Source organism: Desmodus rotundus, chromosome 5 (genome assembly GCF_022682495.2).
Source record: "Desmodus rotundus isolate HL8 chromosome 5, HLdesRot8A.1, whole genome shotgun sequence".
Lineage (NCBI taxonomy): Eukaryota > Metazoa > Chordata > Mammalia > Chiroptera > Phyllostomidae > Desmodus > Desmodus rotundus.
The window spans coordinates 1626404-1650002 of record NC_071391.1 but is presented as its reverse complement, the minus strand read 5'-3'; the positions used below and the strand labels follow the sequence as shown (position 1 = coordinate 1650002).

General features: G+C 62.3%; 1 protein-coding gene across 3 annotated transcripts in view; it reads right to left on the bottom strand.

The window, feature by feature from the left end:
• Positions 1 to 23599, bottom strand: part of KCNQ1 (potassium voltage-gated channel subfamily Q member 1) — a 254249-nt gene that overhangs the window by 98310 nt on the left and 132340 nt on the right. The window lies entirely within an intron of this gene.

Below are 23599 nucleotides of genomic sequence, written 5' to 3'. Positions count from 1 at the left end.
GAAAATAGTAACACTTTTGGCATATTACACTTTATTATTTCAAGAAAAGTAAAAAGGCAACAGAAACACAGAAAAAGGTTTGTGCCGTGCGTGGGAAGGTGCTGTGACTGACTGAACGTGTCAAAAGTGGTTTGCGAAGTTTCACGCTGGACATTTCTCGCTGGATGGTGCTCTGCGGTCGGGTAGGCCAGTTGAAGTTATAGCGATCAAATCGAGCCATCAATTGAGAACCACCACCATCACTCCACATGGGAGACAGCCAACATACGAAAACGTCCAAACCCAGCCCTGAGAATCATTCGCAGCAGCCTGGTCATGCTAATCGCTTTGACGCTTGGGTTCCACAGAAGTTAAGCGAAACAAAACCTTCTGGACCATATTTCCACACGTGATTTTCTACCTACACATAAGAGAAATGTTCCATTGTTGAAACAAATTGCTATGGGCAATGAGAAACGGATCCTTTCAATGACGTGGAACGGAAGAGATGGCGGGCAAGCGAATGCACCGCCACCGACCACGGCAGAGGCCGGTGCTCATGCAGAGAAGGCCATGCGGTGTGTCTGGTGGGATCGGGAGGGAGTCGTTGATTGGGAGCTCCTTCTGGAAAACCAAACGATTAACTTCAACAAGGACGGCTCCCAATTGGACCAACTGAAAGCTGCGCTCAGCGAAAAGCGTCCAGAATTAATGAACAGAAAGTGAAGAATCTTCCATCAGGATAACACAAGGCCACATTTCTTTGATGCCCAGGAAAACCTGTCACAGCCTGGCTGGGAAGCTCCGATTCATCCCCTACATTCAGCGGTCACTGCACCTTCAGACGGCCACTTATTTCGGTCTTTCCAAACTTCTCTCAGTGGAGAAAAATGTCGATTTCCTGGAAGACTACAGGAGGCACCTGGAACAGTTCTCTGCTCCAAAAGATAAAAAGTTTTGAGAAGACGGGACTCTGAAGTTGCCCTAGAGACGGCAGAACACAGTGAGTACGTAGTTCAATGAAATTATGGGTAAAAAAGTCTTATTTTGACTTCAAAACCAGACAACCTCTTTGGCCAACCCCACAACTAGGCATTTCACAAAAGAAGACACACAAGTGGGCAATAAACACATGGAAAGAGGCTCGACATCATCGGCCACCAGGGAAAGGCACACCAACACCGCGAGACGCTGCTTCCCACCCACCCGGCGGCTACGGCGCAACTGACGGACAGTGACAAGTGCTGACGAGGACGCGGGGAAACCCGAGCCCTCAGCTGACGCTGGCGGAGCTAGAAGACGGGGCAGCTGTTGGACAGTTTGATGGCCTAGCAGTTCCCCCCAAGGTCAACCCCAGAGCCACCACGAGACCCGGGGGTGCCACTCCTGGGTGCAGACCCAAGGGAAATGCAAATCTAAAAAAAACGAGCGTGCGCCCGAATGATCGTGGTGACATTATTCACAATTGCTGACAAGTGGAAGCAGCCCGGACGTCCACAGTGGATGGAGGGAGAGTGAGGCGTGGGCCAGACACACACTGTGTGTGACTTTAAACACGGACGATGCCCTGACACGCCCTGACACGTGCTACCGCATGGATGAACCACGGAACCGTGCTCTGTGAAAGGAGCCAGTGACAAAAGACTGCTCCTTCCCACGAAGTGTGCAGAATAGGCAAGTCCACACGCAGGGAAGGGGTAGGCGTGGGGGGCGACGGCCGCGGGATCCGGGCCTTCTTTCAGGGGGACAGACAGTGCTACCTCGGGGCTCCTTGCCTTAACTCGTTCCGGAACTTGTACCAAGTGCCTGGACTGATACCACCTCTGTTGCACCAGGAGAGTGGGGCGCCGAGTAGTGAGCTCACCAAAATGGGATGAGTACAGGGTCCGCCGGGCCTGAAGCCACCGAGCACCCAGGTGTGGCTGTCCTCTGGAACTGGACAGTGGTGGCCACGCGCGGCTCCAAACAGACGAAAGCCTGTGAACTGTGCACTTTAAGTGGGTGAGCTGCATGGGACGTGAATGATACCTGAAGGCGGCCGTTACAAAAGCAAAATTCAAAACCCAGAAACACAAAATCGCCCCACAGGATACCAGCAGGCCCTGGGAGCGCCCCTGCCTCCCCCCACGCCCCTCGGGCTGCACCCACAGGCCCCAGGGCCGAGCCCCTGCCCCCATGTTGCTGCACAGCCCCCAGGTTGGGTGTTTCTCAGGCTGAAGGCCCGGGGACAGGGAGCCAGAAGTCGGCTGCAGCTGGATTGGGGGGTGGGGCGGGGGGCCTGGAAGCCGTGCAGCAGAGATGGAGGCTCCCACGCTCCAGGGCCAAGCTGACGTGACCCCATACCACAACGGGGTTACAGCTCATTCTGTGCAGCGCGCTGAGCCCCTCGCCAGCGATGGCGGCAGCGGGGAGGGGCGGTGGGGCGGGCAGCCCCAAAGGTAATTTGCACACGGAGTTTATAAGGCCCCTCAGCTCTTTTTAAACATATGCTTCTCTGATTATAAACAGCTGATGGCTCACAAGATTCAGATTTTCCAGCAAGGCTTCCAAAAAAAGATTGCACTCCAAGCAGAGAGAGGTGGCTGGGTGCTTTGCTGCTCTCCACAGCGGAGCCGCCCCTGCCGCCCAGCTCGGGGCATGTCCCCTCCGGGCCCTGTTTGCTGCCATCGCCAGGGCCCGAGGAGGGCTTTGGCCCTGGCTGGGGGTCTGGGGGAGGGTAGAGGAAACGAAGCCCCCAACTCAGAGGGGACCCCCTCCTCCTGGAGCCAAGGCTGTGCAAAACCTCTGCCTCCTGCATTTAGAGGGAGACCAAGGCACAGAACTGGAGGCCCGGGGCCGAGCCTGCTGCCCATGCCCACCTCCCCGCATACTCCCAGAGGCCTCTGTGCTGACCCCAGGGTGCCGCCTGTGCTGGGGACTGGAGCATGCCTGCCTAAGGGGCGTTAGTGACAGGAAGGGCACTGAGCAGAAGGGAGCCGCCGGCAGGCCAGGACGAGTGTGTTGCTGGGTCGGCTCAGTGGCCAGTGGTCGGTGGGGGATGCACACCCCAGGGAGGAAGGGATCTGCTAAGGGGAGTGGTGGGTCTGCTGGGGGGTTGATGCTGAGGCATGTTGGGCCAGGGGCTCCCCCCCAATGACCTGAAACAGAATGCCACATTCAAGAGGGTGATTCGGGGGCAGGGTGTCCTTGGGGTCTCAGATCTTGGTCACTTAACTGTTGGGGGAGTCTTGGGGAGCGGGACACCACTCCGAGGGGCACGGCAGTTTGGGGGGCAGCTGCCCACTCCACCTCCCCTTCAGGGCACATGCGGGCAGAGGGGGTACACTTACATTCAGTGCCCAGGAGGCCAAATGGGGGCAAAGGCACAGCTGCCCTCCACCCAGTAAGCCCACTGTGGGACCAACCAAGCAGGGACTGCGCCCCTCGCACTGAGGCCACGTGGCTGAGCAGGAAGGACAAAGTCCAGCTCCAGCACCATCTGCCTGTGGGCAAGTCCTTTGACCTGGCCGTGCCTCAGTTTCCCTATTGCCACAGGGAGTTGTGAGAGGATTGAGTAAATTCTTGTCCTGAAGCCCTTAGAACTGGGTCTGATGTAGTGACTGCTCCGAGCTGCTGGGTCGGTGTGGGGGACCGAGCCTCCCCACTTGGGGGGGCCGTGGCCACACCCACTCACTGCTCCTCTGTGTCCAGGCTGCTCTGAGAACCTCAAAGGGGGTCCAAGTGGGACAGGCAGGCAGGAGGCCTAGGGCCCCAGAGCATGAGCCGGCCTCAGAGGCAGGGGCTGCGGGGGGCGGGGCTCAGCCCTGGGCAGGCAGGCGCATACCAGCCTTGGGGGGAGGGGAGCTGAGCAATCCCATCCACAAGCACCACTTCCGCCTTTTGTTTGCGGGATGCCCAAGGCGCAGAAACAACCTTGCCTGCCGGAAAGCGCAGGCCTTTCCCAAAGACCCAGGGAGGGCAGAAAAAGGGAGAGGCCTCAGCCCTGCGCAGGGCACACCGCCACGTCTGCTCCCCCTGCACTGGGGCTGACGAGTGACAGGCCTCGTCGATGTTCCCGGGTGCAGGACACACATTCAGAACAGAGCTGGCTGTTGGGCCCCGTGTCCGGGGCCCCGATCACATGAGAACCATCAGGAGCTCGGGCAGTCCTCAGGGCCACAGGCCCCAGCTGAGGACAGGAAGCTGCCCCCATGGGGAGCCAGCCCCCACAAGCAGGGCACTGGGAAAGGAGGAGAGAAGGGGTTCCCTACCGTACCATGGGGATCCTGCCAGGCCCAGGTTGTGCCCTCCAAGGGGGGCTGGGGACCGGCCAGTGGGGCTCACTCAGATGAGAAGGCGCTGTAACCCCAGCTGCCCAGGGGACCCGGACGTGGCTGGAGAGGTGGGGTCCCCAGGTCCAGCAGAGGCAGGCGTAGCCCTCCATCCTACCCATGCCCCAGAGAACGGATCTGGAGCTCTCTGGGGGAGAGCCGCCTGTGGCAGCTCTGCGTCACTCTCCCGCGGCCGCCTTCTCCCAGCCGTAAGCACGTGGTCACAGAGTCACCCCAGCTCCGGCCCAAGAGCGTCCTGCTGCCCAAAGGCTACCTGCTGAGTTGAAACTGCTCTCCCTGGGAGGGGGACCCGCACGGGGACCTGCACAGGGACCTCACACCAAGAGCCTCCGGCCTGGAGGACAGAGCTCACAGGAGGAGAGAGCGGAACGATGGTGAGCATGCCTGGGCAGATGCTGTTGGTCCCAGACACTTTCTCCAGTGGCCACACGCCACCTCCCTGAGAGGCGTCGCCCGCTGGTGAAAGTGGACAGGCCTGCAGAGCCCTCTCCGCTACCCCAGTCAAGGGTCAGATGGAGCCTGGCGAGGGAGGCTGTCACGGTGTGGCCAAGGACCAGGTGACCCTACAACCGCACGGCGACCACCATCTAGAATCTCATGGTTTCTGAGGGTCAGGAGCCCAGGAGCAGCTGGAGGTTGGCCAGGGTTGTGGGCATTCGATGGTCTGACCGGGCCCGGAGGGCCATTGCTAAGATGCCTCTCTCTCGAGGCTGCAGTGGGGAGGCCTCAGGTCTTCCCCGTGTGGCTGTCTCTGCAGGGATGCTTGGGTGCCCTCCCAACATGGAGGCTGGCTTCTCCCAGAGGTGACAACCCCCGGCGAGAGCAAGCAGGGCCCCGCAGTGCCTTTTATGACCGAGCCTTGGAAGTCACTCCCTGTTACTTCCACCGTACCCTGTCGGGCAGAAGCAGATCACTCCCTCCAGACCACCTTCAAGGGGAGGGGTCTCAAAGGTCTGGTGGAGATCGTGCTTGACCCCACCCCGCTGCTCAGCACCCCAGTCGGCTGATCTCTTCTCGTGCCTGGCTTTTCCGTGCAGGTTATGCCCGCCCTCCGAGCCTGCCAGGCTCGGTTAGGATGTTCTCACAGCTTCTCTGAGGCCCCCTGGACACCCGCTGTCACCAGCGGCCTGGTGGGCTTCATGGCGGTCTCCCACCCTCTCGAGCACAGAGCTGAGGACCACAGTGGGGTGTCCGCCCGTGTCTGTCTGCACCTCAAATATCAGGGGAGGCTCTTCCATGATTAAAAAGAATCTGGAACCACTGGAGCGGCGGGATGGGGCTTCCTGGGGACACCTCTCCCAGCACGTGGAAGCTCATTGGAAACGCTTTCTGGGTGGCTCTCAGAGGTCCGGACGCACCCAACATGGATGGCTGTGGGTGGGCATGGCAGGCTGGGCAGGGAGTGGGGGCAGCAAGGCCTGGGGCGGGCGGCACTGTGAAAAGCAGAGGTGGGAAAGGCCCTTTAGACAGCGGGGCTGGCGGGCCCGGCACACTCTGCTTTCCCATCCCCACGCCTGGCGCCCAACCAGGCCCCAAGCAGGTGGTCAGGAGACAGCTGCCGCGTTCACCGCCTCGGAGCGGGGGCTCTGGGAGAAGCAGGGTTGGCTAATCAAGGCTTGGCTGTGCCATGCCCCCACGTATACACACACAGCTGCCCTCTGGGTGGGAGCAGCCCACACCCCGCGCTGCCACTCATCGGGGTGCCCCCCGCCCTCTGGGCCTGAGGAACTGTGGCCCCCAACACGGGAGAGCAAATCTGCTCCCAACGAGAGCCTAGGGCCAGGCCTGGGGCGGCATGCCTGCCCCCGCTCCCCATCACCCCATTCCCATGATGCTCTTGGAGACACAGTGCACTGGGGCTCAGGTTGTGACGGGACTGGACCAGCCCAGGGGCTGGGACCTGTGCCTGTCACACATGGTCACCCTGAGCCTTATAGCCCCCACCAGGCCCCGGGCAGCCTAAGACAGGGAAGGTACCACGTAGCTGGGTGGAGGTTGGGGACTGACCCATGTACACAGGTATCTTAAGGTCTGGCTCCTCCACCTGCCTCTCAACATTCTACCTGACCCCTGGCCTGCCCTAGGGGCTATTGGAAGCTTCTCCTCACCCCAGCCGCAGAGTCCTGCCAAGGCCGCCTTCCCTGGGAGCGCCGCCGGAGCACCACCTGACCGTCTCTCACACGTCCTTAGCTGCTTCCACCTTTATGCCTGGGCACTGGGTGACAGTGAATCCCCACACAGCCCTCCTGGGCCCCTTGCCTCCCTTGCCCCCTCTAGTTCTTTTTCTCTGTTTGGTTTCCAGGAGAGAGACCTGATCCTCTCCACTACTCTCTCCCCAAACCTCCGGAGATGCCCCACACCATGGTGCTTCACCCCACTGTAGGCTGTTGGGCCCCGAATGAACGGGAGCATGCCTGTCTTCATCAGGGATGCTGAGCTCTTCAGTGGGGGTCACAGGGCAGGGAGCCTGGGGGCCATGACAGCATGCCCCCTGCGGGTACATGTATGCAGAAGGACAGCGGGAGTCACCGTCTGGGCAGAGCCATCAGGCGGGAGGGGAGGCCAAGTGACATGCAGGGACGGGAGACACAAGGGGCCAAGGAGGAGGAAGGTTCCAGAACGAGGACATGGGAAGCAGGGTCAGCAGAGACTTTACTTCTAGGTCAGTGGAGGAGCCCCTGGACAGAGGGTCACGGGGTCACAGAGCCCTCACCGAGGACAGCTGCAGTGGTGCACGCCTGTGTGAGAGTGTGTGTGTGCCCAGAGCCGCACTGGGGCAACGGAGGGGCTGCTGGTGCCGGTGGCATGGAGACAGGGGTGGCAACTGCACCAGCCACTCAGGCGGACCCCGGGCTCCCTGGGCCCCTCTGTGTTCCCGTCCACTGCAGAGAGCAGCGTGGGGCCGGGGCCCTTCCTGGGAAGATGGTGCTGAGGCGGCCACGTGGCACTGGGCCTCTCTGCTCGGGGTGGGGGAAGCAGCTCTGTGGGAACCTGGCTGAGCCTGGAGCTGGTTCCACCCTCAACTCTGGGGGTGGGGGGTGGTGGGGGATGAACTGCGGCCCAGAGAAGGTCTCAGCCAGGGCCTGCCACGTCTCATCCCTTGCCCAGGGCGGAGGAGGGCTGCTGTTTTCCCCCAGGACACTGAGGGGCTCTGGGCCCCATCTGCACTTCTGTGCTGGCAAACACAGGAGAATTAGCTCAGCCACTTCCTCCCCTAATCCCCCACCCCCATCCTAAATACCTCGGAATCAAGAGAAAAGCCGAGTGGACGGTTTGAGCCTAATTCTCTTCAGCTGTGTGTGCGTGTGTGCCTGCTGCGTGCACTCGGGTGCAGAGGCCTGTGAGGAAACCTCTGAACCCCAAAAGCTGGTGCTGGGAGAGCATGGGGGACGTTATGGAAGCCCCCACCACGCACAGCTGAGATAAACCAGAAGTCCTCTGTCACTCAGGGGACCAGGATAGAGGCCTCCAGGTGCCAGGGCTCTCTGCCCTGCACCCACCCAGAGGTCCTGAGCCCAAGGAGGTGACAAGGAGCCACACCCAGGGCTTCCAGGACCCAGAATGCTCAGAATGCCCCTGAGCTGGTCTGGGCTTGGGAAGGACCCAGCACAACCGAGAGAGGAGCTGGCTGCGCCAGCCACCCCTCCCCAAATTCTGCTGGTGTGCCCAAGGCCAGCTCCGGGCTTCCCCTCCCAACCTGCCCAGCAGCCCCCCACCAGCCCTGGCTGGTCTGGACTTCGCCCAGCCCCACACGCCTCTCCAGCCAATTCCCACATGTCTCTTGTCTCCGACGAGACAACAAACCTCTCTTAGTCTCCCCCAAAGGACTAGAGAAGGGGTGGGCATGGGGGGCACACAACAGGTGCGCCAGGGCTGGCGGTCGGCACTGGGTGATCGACAGCACCCTGTGTGCGGTGAGGGGGGGGTGCTCCGGCCGCGTGTGACTCGGAGCTGTGCTTCCCGACAACTGTGTCGAGGTCGATAGCAGCAGGGCCCTCGGTCTGGCTCAGAGTGCGGCCCCACGGAGACGTCTCGTGGGCACACCCACAGCGGGGCCTCCTCTGGGAGAAAACCCCAGTCTCTGGGCTCCAAGGGTCGGCCCAAGGCTCGGTGGCAGCGGCGGAGCAGGCTCCATGACTCAAAAACACGTGGGAAGGACTCTGGCCACTTGCGAGACGTGCCCCCGGCCGGGCCCAACATCAGAACCCCAGTTTTGTTAAGTGTAACATCAAATCAACTCCGTTTCCACAGTTTAAAAAACCAGCTTTCATGAAATCCCAATCAACACCCTTTGTCACTCTTTCCCAGGAGGGTGCTCACCGTCGTAAGTGGACTTTTTAAAAAAAGATTTACTTATTTTTAGAAGAGAAGGGAGGGAGAAAGAGAGGGAGAGAAACGTCAATGTGTGGTTGCCTCTTGTGCACCCCCCCCCACCGGGGACCTGGCCCACAACCCAGGCATGTGTCCTGACTGGGAATTGAACCGGTGACCCATTGGTTCGTAGGCTGGCGCTCAGTCCACTTAGCCACACCAGCCAGGGCTTTAGGTGGCTTTTCATCCCATACTCAGCATCCTTGGATTCAAGACCAAACCCAAACCAAAAGGCTGGGGAAAAGCTCATGTCCTCCAGTGGGGACTGGGGCAGTCGACCATGGTGCGGCATTCCCGAGGGAGGCGGCAGACCAATGCGGCACAGGGACCCGCGGCCTGAACTCAGGCCTTTCTGGCTGGACTGTAAACCCCAAATCTGCGTGGGTTTCCACTTTGTTGCAATCAGTCTAAATACCTCTCATGTCCCTGACATCCCCAGGGAGGTAAGAGTGGACATGTGGGGAGGGGGGGGGGGTCTCCTGGGAGGAGTCCTGGCCTCCCACAGAAGGATGCAGGAGGCCACCTGAGGCAGAGATCTGTGAATTCCACTTCACATGGCAGAAGGGGTCAGGCTACTGCCTGGGGCCCCGTTTGCCCTCACGTCCCAGCACTGCCTTCCCATGTGGGCGCTCTCATTCTTGTCTCCACAGCTCCATCAGGCTGGCAGCGTCACCTCCACCTTCTTCGGGGTCCCAGCATGGCAGAGTGTGGGCTGGACTCCAGGCTCTCCCCACCATTCTCGGCCACGGGCAGAGCAACAGCCGTCACCCGGTGGGAGTGGGGAGAGGGAGGCTGGGCAGCTGAGAACCTGTCCCGAGGAGGCAGGGAGGGGGTGGGAACACAGGGAGCCTTGGCTCCAAGCCCCCGGAGCACACCCCATTATCCTGTCAGCCTTCACCTACAAAACTCAAGTTCAAAGATAAAATTATAAAAAAAACCCTTCAAGATGGTGTCAGCAGAGCGTTACACCCTGAGCCTGGGGCCCCTCGGAGCATGGGACCTGGTGCAGAGACAGCTGAGATGAATGGCCTCACGGCATGCTTTGGGTGCGGAGACAACCCCTTGCTTGGCTGGTTCCAGCCCCCTTCTCCCGCAGGCTTGAAGTCAGCCCTGAGTGGAGGTGGCAGCGAGCACAACTTCTGAAAACATACTGGAAGTTCTACATGCCAAAACCATTCTGCAGTTCGCATGGAAGGCCCAAACTGCCCAGACTTGCTGGTAAAGCCTCAGGGGATGGAACGCCCCGAGAGGTCAGGCTTCCTAACTGCTGTTTGCTGCAGAGCGCAGGTGTTGAGGGCAATTCCTGGAACCCAGGATGAGTTCAATAGCCAAGCAAGATGGGTGGGTGGGCGGTAGATGGTCAAGACACGGGCTCCGCATCTGGGCAGCGGGACATCAGAAAGAGGAAATCACACACAGGGTTGTGGAGGTCAAGGCTGGAAGCCAACCTCCTGGGTCACCTGGGCCCTGCTACTTCCTACAGGGTGACCTGAGGCGGTCCTGGCACCTTCCTTCCTCCCAGGATCACCCAAAGACCGGCCATGATGTCTTTAGCAGAGTCCCTGCCACGGGTCTCGGAACACGAGCCACCCGCCTATCCCCGCACCCTACCCCACGCACGTCCGCCCTCGTGGACTCTGGGATAAGGGTTTGCATAAGGCGACTAAGTGCCGCCAAGGGCCTGTGGGGTCAGTCACTCCAGGGTTGGGGGTGGCACAGGGAGGAGCGGCCGGGTCTCTGATTGGCCCCAATCTCTCCGGGTGCGGCTGTGCTGTTGGGACCCCGGACCCTGTGGCGGCAAGGTGGGGGCGGCGCTACTTCGGAGCAGAAGGGGCGGGGCGCGGCACGTGGCGCTGGGACCACCTGGCCAATGCACGCCCGGGTGGCATCAGCAGCTGTCCCTCTAGACCAATAGCAGAGCGCGGCACTTCGCTTGCCGCGGATGGCCAATCCTTGTAGCGTAAGGCGGCAAGCCCGACCCATGCGCTTATCCAATCAGCGGCGGGGCGGCCGCCACGTAGACCTGGGTCGGAGCGCCGCCACACCCGCTCCGCAGTCCGCCACCACCCGCCACGCGACTAGCATCTCTGTCCACGCTCTTCGGTCCACGCTCCTCACGGCCACACCCGCCACGTGCTGCGCTCCGGAGTCCGGGCTCCGCACGGCTACCTCTGCTCACAGTACTTCGGGAACATCCGATCGGGCTTGGGACGGGTGATCACCGGCTCCGAGGTGAGCTCCGCGGCTGGTGTGCTGGCGGGTGGGCGGGCAGGGATCAGCTTGGTCCGCTCTCGGCTTGGCCTGGCGCACTCCGTACCTCATGGAGAGCCGGGGCAGGGACCGGGATTCCGTTGTGGTTCCGAGTTCGGTTCTGCGTCAGGGTCCGAGGTCGGATCGGGCTCATTGTCTGGGGTTTGTGGTTCCGAGTCGGAGATCCAAAGGTTGAGGTCCGGGTGGGGTTCGGGGTTCCGAGTTCCCGGTCTCAGATCCGGAGGCTGGGGTCCGAGTCGGGGTCCGGAGTCCGAATTAGGATCGGGGTCTCATTTCGGGACTTTGTGCCTCTGAGTCAGAGATCCGAGGGTCGTGGTCCAGGTGGGGGTCGTGGGGGGGGTACGAAGTTCGTGGTCGCTGGTCGGAGCCTGGGGTTCCAGTCTGGGTCCGGACTCTGAGTTAGGACCAGGGTTTGGCGTCGGGAGTTTGTGCGTCTGAGTCAGAGATCTGAGGGTCGCGGTCCGGGTGGGTGTCGGGGTTCCGAGTCCCTGGTCTGAGGTTGGAGCCCATGTTGCGGCTCCGCGCCCAGCGTCGGGGTGCTGGCAGCAGTCCAAAGTCGGGTTTAGGACCAAGTGGGCGTCCGAGCAGGGTGTGTGGAACCTCGGCCGGATTCCCAGTCGGCCGCGGGCGGACCCGAGCCTGGGATCCGAGTCCGGAGCAGACGCCGAGGTTTCTCTTTGGGGTGGGATTCTGAGTAGGAGGTCATTCGAGTGGGAATAGGCTCGGTCTCACTGGGAGTGGGGAGATTGGGTCGGTCTCGTCCCGGCAGAGGCCTGGGAGAGCCTGGAGGTCCCAGGCGGGTCAGGGACCCTGATCGTGAAATGCGGGGAGGGCCTCTGCTGGGGCTGTTCCGCCGGGAAAGGAGGCTCCCCCTTCTGGGGGTGTGGGCGCAGTGTCTGTCCTCGTTCCGCGCCCTGCACGGAGGCAACGGGGATACCGCGGTAACTTTTCCACGCGCACCACACCGCCCTCACCCAAGAGAGCCCGCTCCCCACAGGGCCCAGGCCGTCCTCGAAGGAAAGCAGGCAGGCAGGATTAACCAGATTTCTACGGTGTCTCAAATGATCCGTTTCTGCACCTGTTTTCCAGAAACTCGCTAGGAGAAAAATTTAAGGATTGGGTTGCTTGATTATGGTGCTATTTTAACGTTTCCAAACACACTGAAGAGAAAAGTGGGCTGTTTCAGGATTTATGCTCCAGCTAGAGGGATCTTTTGAAATCACAAATCAGAGCATGTCCAAATTCAAATAAGGAGAGCACAAGGCAAGAGAAGCATGAACTGCTTCCCTCACGGCCGGGACGCAGAAGTCCCGTGTCTGGCTTTGGCTAACCGAGTCCGACTGTGTGCTTGCTGCGCGGTGTCTCAAACGAGTGGGATTTCAACCAGGAATGCAGCGATGATCCAGTATCAGAAACTCTACCCGCGTAATTCACCACGTCAGGAATCTAGGAGAGGAAAACCATATGGTTCTCTCCACGGAGGCAGAAAAGTTAGGATAAAGCTGAATGCCCCCGTAGGATTTCAGGGCCTGGGGACACCCCTTCGCCAGCCAGGACTAGAAGGGAGCTTCCATAACTCGATGCAAGTTATGCACCCAAAGCTCTACTTGTAAGCAAACTTAACAAAGAAACCAAAGACACGTCTGTTCCTTTAAGATGAGGAGCAGGCCCGGGGCGCCAGAGGGCCAGAGAGCGCGCCGCCGATGGCTCCCCATCGGAGAGTTCTCAAACGTTCTGGTCCCAGGGCCCCTTCTGCCCCCGTGGCTCATGTTTGTTGAAAGCTGCCGTCTTTGAGGTTAAAACTGAGAAATGTTTAAAAGGCAGGGCTGGACAAGCCCACGCCACAGGCAACTGTGAGTGCACAAGCAGACGAGGCCGGCTGCGGCTGGGTGATACTAGAAAGCACGCTGACCTCACAGCAGAGGTCTCAGGCTCCTGGGGCCTCGGACCACCCTTCGAAAACTGAACTCCGTGCAGAAAAGAAAAAAAAATAATAAAGGTTTTAGAACTAAAAAGAGACTTCAGCATTTTTGGATATGAGATCAATGCATAGGAAATCCTCCCTTAATCGTAATGTTGATAGCCTCTACAACCTTCAGGGAAGCGCTGTAGCATGAGCTCATGTTTACCACAGGCTGATTGGTATAAACAAGAGTTAAATTCCTGTGGCAGCTCATGATGTTACCAAATGACCCTGGGGGAAGGAGGGGGAAGGAAGGGCCGCTGCACCTCCACAGAGCACCCCCACCCCAGAGGTTTCTGGGTGCCAGCTGAAACTAAAAGGTATGATAGAGGTTAAGCTGCCAATCAGTAACAGCACAGTTTATGTCTGGGAGTTAACAAAGCAGACTCTGATGGAGAAGAACTTGAAGTTCTGTTGAAGGAGGCCGAGAAGGGTCTTCGGCTGCGGCGAGAGCTCCTGTCCTTTGGTTTGGGGCGGCTCAGCAGTAGGAGCGGGTCAGGGGTTCCAAACTTGTGAATTCGGTGCAGCCTCACCTAAACTCCCAGTCGGAGCTGCTGAGGAACTTGTCTGACATACTCTGAAGTGGGTGTGGGAGAGAACGGTCTGCACCCACCAAGTGAACTTGCAGACAGGAGAGCAGAGAAGGCCGTGCCCCGGCAGGCCTGGGGCACACTCCACGCCTCGGGAGTCGGGAAGGTAGGGGACTTCAGAGGCAGCCCTGTGTCCAGCGGCAGGTGGCCCCGCACGCCTGTGGGGACTCTTTAGAAGACTCTCCCCGAAGTCTTGGGGAGTTTTGGGAAAACTCTCCCCGAAAGGAGCAACGTGTGTGGGTTCCTGCCTGGCCCGGCAGGGAAAGCGGGTTCCAAATGGACCAGGATTGAAAAGTGGAAAGGCACTTGATGTCATCTAGTGGGAGAAAACTACGGAAATCGGCTCCATGGCCCAGGGTGGAGCCAGGAGGCAGGAGCCCAAAAACACAGGCTGCGTGACTCTCGTTTTAAAATTCGGGAACGTGACTAGATGCCATTTTTTCCTGTTGAATAAATCCATCACGACAAAAGCCAAAAAAACTGTTTTCATAATCCTGCTGAGACACAACTTGCTGTTCCATCCTCGCTCACGTTACTTTGTCCAGGTCACAGATGACAGATTAAAAGATACGTGAAACAATTGAGAGTGATCAGGAACAATAGCTAAAATGCACTAGGAAGCCCACATGACATTAATCGGCGACGTGCGGGGCTGGGGGTGGGGGGGTTAACAAACATGTGAAAAACCTCCCAAGCTCGTCAGTAAGCAGGAAACACACTGGAAGCGCCAGCTCCCCTTCACGTGTCGAGGAGGAGCAGGGTGACAACGCCAAGTGCTGGCTGCGTTGCAGGAAACAAGCCGCCCTGTGTGCTGCAGGGGCCGTGCGGGGGGAGTGGGGAGCAGACGTCCCAGAGAGCCGTCCGGCACTTCTTCCTCAAGTAAAACATTTAGTACCTGCAGCCCTGCGGTTTCCCTCCTGGGCGAACAGCGAGCGCCTTCTGACCAGAACAACGAGGGGCTGTGTGGGCTGAGCGGGCGTGCCCAGTGCGGCCTCGAGCGTGGGGGCGGGGAGCGGGAGCCTCGCGCTGCGGTCAGGAGTGGCGACTGGGTGCACACCTTACCAAAGGGAGCCGTGTGCAAACACAGCGCTAGGTGACACAGATGTCCAGCGCGGGGGGGCCTCAGCATACACCACGACGCTGGGCTGCAGCGGCACCACCCGGGCCTGCCTGGGGACACCACATGTGTGAGCGGGGCATGAGCACACGGGGGTGTCGACTAATCCCCCCCCCTCCCGGGGTGGGAGGGCGCAGGGCTGGAGAGTGGGGATTGGATGGCAAGGCAGCGATGCCTCCCAGGGACCCTCCCAGGGTGACAGTGTTCCGTGAGCTCCGGGCTGTGGCCAACCCTGTGCCCTGGTCAGTAGAGGCCCAGAAGGAAGCCACGCACGCCCAACCCACACCCCTCTGGCAGGCACCCTCTAGCAGCTTCCATTCCTTAGAAATAAAACTCCAATTCCATCAAGTTTTACGAGACCAGCCCTGCCCTCTGTTCACCCTCACTGAGCCCATCACATCAGCCTCCTGCCTGCTTCTCAAACCAGCCACATGCCTCAGGGCCTTTGCACCAGCCAGGCCTGCCTGGCTTGCCCTTCCCTGAGATTTTCCAAAGACAATTCCTTATCACCCCGGGTCCCAGGATGAAAGGCCCTTTGGGTCGTGGGTGGGAGGTGGGGGGGGCCTCCCGGACCTGCCGTCTCAGTTGGCTCCTGCGGTGACACGCAGGGTCAGTACTGGCCATGCTCAGGCTATGCCATGGAATTTTTCTGGTTCCTTGGGCATGTCCTCGTTGGTTGCCTGCCTGTGTCCTCCACCAGAAGGGAGGTTCCCCGAGTGTGAGCCTGTCTCCTTCACAGGGCCTGCACCCGGCGGTTCCGGTGAATGGAGGTGCTGATTTGGGGCCTGCAGAGGCCAGGCGGGGAAAGTGCGTGTCCGTTTTCTGAGCGCGGCGGGAAAGTGGCATGCGCGTGCCCCAGCCCCACAGACCGCACAGGTCATGCCCGGGGCCGGGTGGCGGCGGCGGCGGTGTGAGGTATTTAGCAGCCTCTGTGCAGTAGGTACCTGGGGCGCCTGTGCCCTGGGCAGCATCCCGGGGAGGGCCGCTGCCTGGGACCAGATCCAGGGACTGAAGTGGTCTCTGCTCTGGCCCTTTAAATGAAGCCAGCCCTGGCCTGCATGCACCCTCCCCATCCCCAGCACCCGTGCCCTCTCAGTGAGAGAGACCCTGGCCTCCCGAGGCCGATGCCGGCAGGATGGGGTTGGCGGGAGTCTCCAGTCCCACGGCCCGTGGGCTGCCACGGAGGGCCTCATTTTGGAACCCCTTTTCAGTTGCTTCTGGCATGGGCAGCTGTGGCTGGTCCGGATTGGGGGCGGCCTGGACAGAGTCCGGGTGGGCCCTGTCCGCTTCACTGAGTGCGGACTGACAAGCGAGTGCCTGGCCATGGGCCATGGCGCCAGGGGGGGTTGCATCTACACTCCAGGGGGAGGGGGCATCGAGGGGGCCTCACAGCAGGCCGCGGCGGGAAGCGTGGGGTAGCCTCGGACGCCGTCCTTCCTCCCCCAGTGTCCCTTTCAGCCTTAGCCACGTTCCTCATGCTGGCCGGCCACAGCAGGGCCGGGTGACCCATGGGAGTGTGGGCTCCAGGCCGGCACCCCCCACCCGGCAGCTCCACCAGGAAGCTCCAGTCGACTCTGGGAGCCGCCCCTGGGCTGGGCGAGGTCCTGTTTGCAATTCAAAGGCTGCCTCACTGATGGAGAAACCCTTGCTCTGCCGAAAAGCCTGGGCCTGGGGCTGGGGCTCGCCCTCCCTGGCAGCCCAGCCAGAAGAAACGGATCTAATAGGCCTTTCTCCTGCTAATTATAGCAATTAGTGTCATAGAATGGGGACTCCCTGGGGGGGGCCAGCGCCTGACACACAGGCCTGTCCCCAGCTCAGGCCCAGGCCGATCTCCTCAGGCTTCTGCCCTGACAGAGACAGACTGACAGACTGGCTGCCGCCTCCGTTCTGGATGGGCTTTGGGCTGGGGGTCGGGGTTGGATGGGCAGTGGGCACAGGGAATGCTCCAGGGGCTGTGGCGAGTGTGCGCTTCAGCAGGTCAGCCCAATGGCCACACGGGTGACCCTAGGCTGTGGCACGGGACCCACCGAGAAGACGGACTGACTGGGACCAATAGCCAGACCATGTGCAGGAGGGAGGAGATAGGACATCCACTGGTGTAACAGGACGGCGTCTTGGGGCCCTGGCTGGTGTGCTCAGTGGGCTGGGTGTCACCCCGCAGAGCAAAAGGTCGCCGGTTCAATTCGCAGTCAGGACGTGTGAGAGGGGACGGATCGACAGTCCTCTTGCGCAGGGATGCTTCCCGCCCTCTCTTCTCCCTTCCTTCCCCTCTCTCTAAAAATAAATATAATCTTCATAAAGAAAAAGTAGCCTTGGAGCAAATTACTTCACAGAGTGGGGAGTCATCTCCCAGTGTGGCTGAGGGGCTCCTGGTCCTTCCCTGCGGGTGGACAGAGCCCCCGACCCGGCGGCGGCGGTGCCACTCCGGGAGGCTGCCGTGGGCCCTCCCATCCAGGCACCCCGCGGCGGTGCCCTGCTACCCACACTTTGCCAGGCCGTGAACTGCATCCGAGAGGCCGGGCAGCAGTCACTGCCCAGCTGCGCAGGCGGTCCTAGAACAGACCTCCGCTGCAAGCACCAGGCGCCGGCCCAGGCAGTCGGGGCTGATGGCAGCAGGACCCGAGCACCCCGAGGAGGGAGAGACGGCCCCTGTGTGCGCGCGCTCGAGTGTCTTACTGTACCCCAAGGGGAGCGTGCCGCGGAGGGTGACAGAGGTGGTCCCTTACAGGAAGCACCTGGACAGGGATCTGCACCAGGAACTAGTCCTGGGTCCCGGAAGCTCCTTGGGGACCGTGGGGCAGCAGCAGGCCTGGGGTGGAGGGAGCCCATGAGCAGACGGGACAGAAAAACCAGGTACCGAACCTGTAAGAAGAGGATTGTGGGAGGTGCAGGCCAGACCACACAAGCCACGCTGCCTCAGGGCCACTGAAAGGTGACTCAGTGGGCTCCTCATCCTGAAAGGTCCCCCCTCCTCTGAGAGGGTGCCCTGGAAGGGGACAGAGGCCGCAGAGACAGTGGCTGCCAGGTGGAGGGAGTGGAGGAAGCAGGGCACTTCCAGAGGTGTTGAGGGGTGACATCTGCCTGCTGTGGTGGGGGGCCGGGGGGAGCAGTGCAGGGGACAGCTCAGGGCCCCTCTCGTGCAGAGGGCACACTGGGGAGATGTGCTTGGCGGGGTGGGGCGTGACCGGGGCTGTGGGAGGGGGCTGCAGGTCAGGGGCCCCGAATGTGGGTCTGAGGGGTGAGGGCCAGGCTGGACAGACGCCTCGGAGAACACACAGACAGTGCCAGAAGCTTCGGGCTCTGGGGGAGCCACTCGGGAATGAGAGAGAAGTGAAGCCAGCCCAGGAGGGGTGGCCTGCAAAGGAGACAGAGGGTGGGAGGGAGTCACCTGCCCCCGGGGGTCAGGGACCTGCCGCAGCCCCTGGAACCAGTGTCCCTGGCCCTCTGACCACTGGCCGTGGACGATGGCCTGGCTGGGGTGTGTGTCCAGTGGGTGTGGCTCTCTACTGACCACTTTCCCCAGGACAGAGGAGGACCAGCCCCTCCCCCCCTTGGCCCTCGGACCGGCAGCCAGAGCCTCTCCCTACACACATGTGGGAGGAAACCACAGACTCTTGGGGGCGGGGGTGTCCTCGTCCCTGGGGAGCGATTTCATAACCTCAGAAAGGTGGGAACCCCTCCCCAAAGTTAACATGGAGCCAGCAAGCTGAAACACGGCCTTGACTGAGCTGAGACAGGGAAAACAAAGAGGCAGCCGCCACTGGGGTCCCGGAGGGGGCAGGGTGCTGGTGGGCCCCGCACACCCTTTCCCCGTCTTAGTGCCCAGGCCCGGAGCCCCAGCGGCAGCGCCGAGGAGGAGGAGGCCAGGCAGGCAGGCAGGGGTGGGGGCGGCGGCCCAGCCTTCCTGGTTGCTCGTTCAGACAGGCCCCGGAGGCTCCAAAGGGGTTAACTGCAGAGCCTCCAGCCCCTCGGCTTGCTAATTTTTAAACGCAGCTGAGCTCGGCGCCCCTCCCAGCAGGCCCTGAGAGGGCCTCTGCAGGCCCCCACCCCCATCCGCCCGGAGCCCACGTGCGTCTAGAACAAAGACTCCTCATGCCCTCCCCTCCTTCCCCTGGTCCTGGTCCCTAAGCCAAGGCTTCACCCCCCTCCCCTGCCCGCCATCCGCGCCCGGGGGGGCTCCAGCACACGGCCACCCTCCCACAGGAAGCTTCGGGACCTCCCAAATGGGGGGTGTTCCACAGCCTGAGGCCCACGGTCTCCCCATATGTGCCTCCGCCGTGACACACCCACCTGGGGGCTCTGGGCACACACCCCACCCTTAACCGCCACGATGGGATGAAACCCCTCACATTCTGACAGCTGCCTGACCCCTACACCCCCTACTGCACCCCACTAAGGCCCCAGGACCTGGCCGCCGCCCTCACACCACCCCACTGCTGGCCTCTGGGACCCCTGCCTTCTGGGGGTGGGGGGAGCGGCCCCTTCAGTGGAGGCGGCTGTCGTCCGGGACAGGCACGCCAACCACGCAGCGCCCCTCAACTGCGCGCACCCCAACCGGATCACGCTTGCCTTCCCTGAACCCTAACGGCCCTACCAGGAGAGGCAGGCCTGCTGCCCACCCAGGCAAGCGGCAGAGCACGGCCTGGCCGCACGGGACTCACCTGGGCCCCGGCACTGACGCCCGGCCAAGCCATCTCCGTGGAGACCAGCCCTCCAAGTCCTCTCCCGCCCGGGGAGGCTGCGGCCTGTCAGGCCCCCTGTTCTGACCTTGGGGGAGAGAGTGGCCCTGTCAATTGTGCTGGAGGAGGACAGGCAGGGCTGGGTCAGGCAGGGCCAGGCCACCGAGGCTCACGTGCCTTCTCAGCCCATGCAGGGGCCAGGCCTCATCAGAGGCCCATTGCTGCCAGGGAAGGCAGCGGGGGTCCTGCAAGCATGGCTGCCCCCCGCCCCGGGAGAGCCAAGGGCCACCGCAATGCAGCGTCACTTCCCTTCCCGCACGGGCTACTCCAGAGCCAAGTGCTCTCTGCAGCTCCTTGTGGTCGCGAGGGGCCGGGCCCAGTCTGGGTGTAAGGTCAGCTGCCCTGCAGCCCTCACCGAGCCGCGTGCCCCAGTGCCCCTCTTCCTTGTGCCGCCAGGGCCACTGGCTGGCTTGTTTTGTTCGCGACATGTCTGCATGTTTGAGAACCAGGAGGACACCTCATCCTTCATTGCGTCCCTCTCGGGCGGCCCCGGTGCTTGGACGTGGGCCATCCAATGGGGTGCCCCCTGGAAGCTTCAGGCTGGGGGGCAAGACGGGAGTAGGGCTGTGAGGTGGAAGGTTTGGGGAATACACCAGCTGGCTGGGACCAGGCTCCTGCTGGGCCAAGAAGGGAGTGGGGTTCTCAAAACCCCCTCTATCCCAGGGGCTCCAGGACGGCTCCTACATAGGGGGAGGCTGAGCAGAGCGGAGGACAGGATGGTCCCTCCCCTACTCTCCTCACTTTGCAGGGGCAGGGGCGGGGTGGGGGGGCCCTCTTCCCAAGGCCACCAAAGAGGCCTCAAGTTCAGAGAGGGGGTGCACCCCCAGAGTGGCACTGAGTCCCAGGGTAGGGTGGAGATTATCTGTGCTGGGGAACGTCCCCCAGGGCCGACTTCAAAGCCAGGCTGCCTGACTCCCGCAGGCGGAGGAGCCTTTTGAACATTAAAAGGGGAGGGGTGGCCTCCCCAGTCTCCGGTGCCTCAGCCCTCAGCCGTCTCTCCTCAGGGTCTCAAAGGCCTTCCTGTGTGGGCAGGTGGGGGCCCCACCACCCTGCTCCCGGGTGGGGGAGCCCTTGTGGGGGGGGGGAGTGATCGCCCCTCTAAACCTGCAGAAGGTGCCCCTGCACCTCAGGCCCCCAGGGTCCCATGCTGGGCCCAGTGCTGCTAGTTACCCCCAGCCATTTCCCTCGGTATCTCCCCAGAGGCCAGAGCTGCCCTGCACCCCAGGCAGAATGCAGAATCCCCACCCCGCCTGGCTCACAACCACCGTGCCTGGACCCCTGGCCTGCCTCACTGTCCAGGCCCAGCTTAGAGGCGGCGGAGTGTGCGGTGTGGTGTGGTTGGCGTGGTGTGGCGTGGCATGGCCTGACCGTTCTGCAGTGCTGGACAGCAGCTCCAGGCCACCCAGCCCACACCCCAGCCCCCACGCAGACGAGGCACTGGGTGCCATTGGGCAGGCCACCTGGCCCCACTTGTGCCTTGTCCTCGCCTGTGAGTTGATATAAAAACCAGTGGGTACCTGCTGGGGCTATGGGGCTGGTTAAAGGGACAACTCGGACCCTGTGTCCGGCAGAGCACCCGCCTTGTCAGCAGTGGGGAAGGGCATGGTGGCACCGGGCCACCGGCCTGGTGGCATGACTGTCACCCCCGCCCCCAGAGCCTCAGCTTGCTCATTGGGTGGCTGGAGGCCAGGCCTCGGGCCCTGTGCACCAGCAAGCGCCCACACAGACAGTGGCCTGTGCTGGCCGCTGCAGTGCCCTTGAGAAGCCCCCCAGACTCAAGAGGAAGGTGACCCCACCCCAGGAGCTGTGGTGGGGACCTGCTTGGCTTGTCCAGAGGCCTGTTTCCCCTCCACACAGCAGCTCACTATGGCGCCTCTCTCGCGATTGGACAGCCCAGGCAGGAGGGCCCTGTGTGAGTCGGCGCCCACGCCCCTGGTGGGCTCATGGCAGACCCCCCCTCTCCTGCCCTCGGAGCTCTGCTGAGGCTGGGGTTTTTCCACCCGGCCTCCTTCCCACCCCGCCCGCTGGGGCCCCTGCCTGACCCCGGCGTACCCAGGCCCCAGCACACGGACGCGCTGCAGCCAAGCGCAGCCGAGCGAGCGTGCGTGCCCGAGGCCTGGGGGTGCCATCCCCTCCCTCACACAGGAGACATCAAAGGGAAGCAGGAAGCTGTGGGCCCCACTGACCCCCAGCAGGCAGGAGGAGTACGGTGTCACAGCTCTGCCGGGGGCCTGACTGCTGGGGATTTTCCATCCCACCAGGATTTCCGCAGGGCACCCCTACTCCGGCCTCTGCGGCTCCTCAGGAACCAGGGGTTGGGCCGGAGCCTGCTAGGGCAGGACGGGGGCCGGGCTGGGCGGCACGGTCGTGTGGCCAGGGGTGCCGGGAAGCCCATCCTCAGTCTCCCTCGCCTGGCTGGCGCGTGGCCCAGGCACAGCAGAACAAGGCCGCCTCAGGCTCTGCGACCTGGCTAGGGTGGAAAGGCCACCGGCTTCCCAGAGGGCCTGAGAGATAGGAGATGGGAGCCTACCCCTGCCCCACCGGCCACACCCTGACAGCGGTGGGGCCCAGGGCCACTGAGGCGAGTCTGGGGGGCAGGGGGAGGACCACACAGAGAACAGTCCCATGTTGTGGTTCCCAGGATGTGCCCCCTGCATGGCCGGGCCCACAGGTGTGCACACTGCAAGCCCCTTCTAGGGCGCGCCAGGCTCCCTAGCCCATAGCACCCAGCCCTCTCCCAGCCCCGTGAGGGGAGGACACGCCCAGCCTTAGCCCTCCGGGGGTGGTGTGTGGGCTAAAGTCTCTGTGGGGTCCCTACTCAGGAACCGTGTTCCCCGGGGCCCTGCCCTCCCAGAGCCGGGACCGCCGGTCCGGGCCTGGCCCCATCCTCACCTCCGTTCCCTGGGAGGGTGGGCCTGGCGCGCCCTGGGCTGGCTCACACACACCAAGGCTTGTTCTGAGGGACGCCGTTTTACCACAGGAAGGCTGACAAGGGCTCTGCAGGACATCCCTGCCTCGAACACCTTTTTGCCGTCCACGCGGGTCCCCCGTTTGGCCTGAGAGCAGATGCGCTGCTGCAGGAGGTGCCGGGGGTCAGGCTCCCCTGGTTGCTGCGGTCTCCCCTCCGGGAACGTGCTGCCCTGGGCTGGGAGCTGTGCTGTTCTAGCTGCAAATGAGGCTCTACCCTGGGGGACAGGGTGTCTGTCGTTGGAATCTTTCAAAACCACCACGGAAGCTTGGCGGCCCGGGCTCTGGGCTTGGGGGTCCGGGTCTCGGCCAGGGGCTGAGGTGTCCACACCCCGCTGATGAGCCCAAGTGAGCGTGGGCCCTGGCCAGGCTCGGGGGTGTGGCCCAGCCCGCTCAGGCCAGCAGCCCTGCTGGGGTGGGGGCAGAGACGGCTGCTCCCTGTGTCCCAGGCCTGCGGCCCCACAGCCAGGCTGCAGCCGTGGTGGGGGTGGGGGGCAGAATGGGCAGGCACGGCTGTGTCCTCAGGAAGGCGCAGGAAACCCGGACGTGAGGGGTGAGGTCGGGTGAAGACCCACACTTTGCCATCGGCTCAGACTCTCTGGGGGCTGGCACAGCACTGCTCCCTGCTCCCCCACCTCCCAGAGAGATGGATGAGAGTTGGAGGGGCCGGAGCACGCCCCCCTACCCTCTCCTGGCCCTTGGGGACGGGCAGAGGCCCAGACTGTGCCTCCTTGTGCAGGGCACCCGGCGGCCTGTGAGGGGACTGATCAGGGCCCAAGGAGGCTCGTCCATGGAGAACACGGCCTGGACCCTGGTGGAAACAACCCTGGCCACTCTGCCCAGGAGTCCTGAGCCCCAGACCCCAGATGCGAAAGCCCAAAGCCCACGTGGGCTCCTCCCCCGGCCCCACACAGCATGACGCTGACCCGCCTCACACCTGCACGCTCTAGTTACGCTGGGGGTTACTGCTGGGGGGCAGACTCGGCTCCTGGGGATCCGAGCGTTTCCCATTTAGGGTGCTCCCTGTGTGAAAGTGGACCCGCCGACACCCACCCGGCACCAGTGGTTAGGGGGAGGCATGAGGCCCACGGCTGGGGTGAGGTGTGTCCCGGCAACTGCCAGTAAGAGGCCTGAGGGAGCACGCTTTAGAGGGGGGCCACTCCAGGGAGCCCCGTCCCTGTCCCCTCACGTCTGACCGGCAGACCTCTGTGCCCACAGGAGGCCCCTGGCCCCAGCATCTGTGATTCTCACAGGCTGTCTCGAGAGACAGG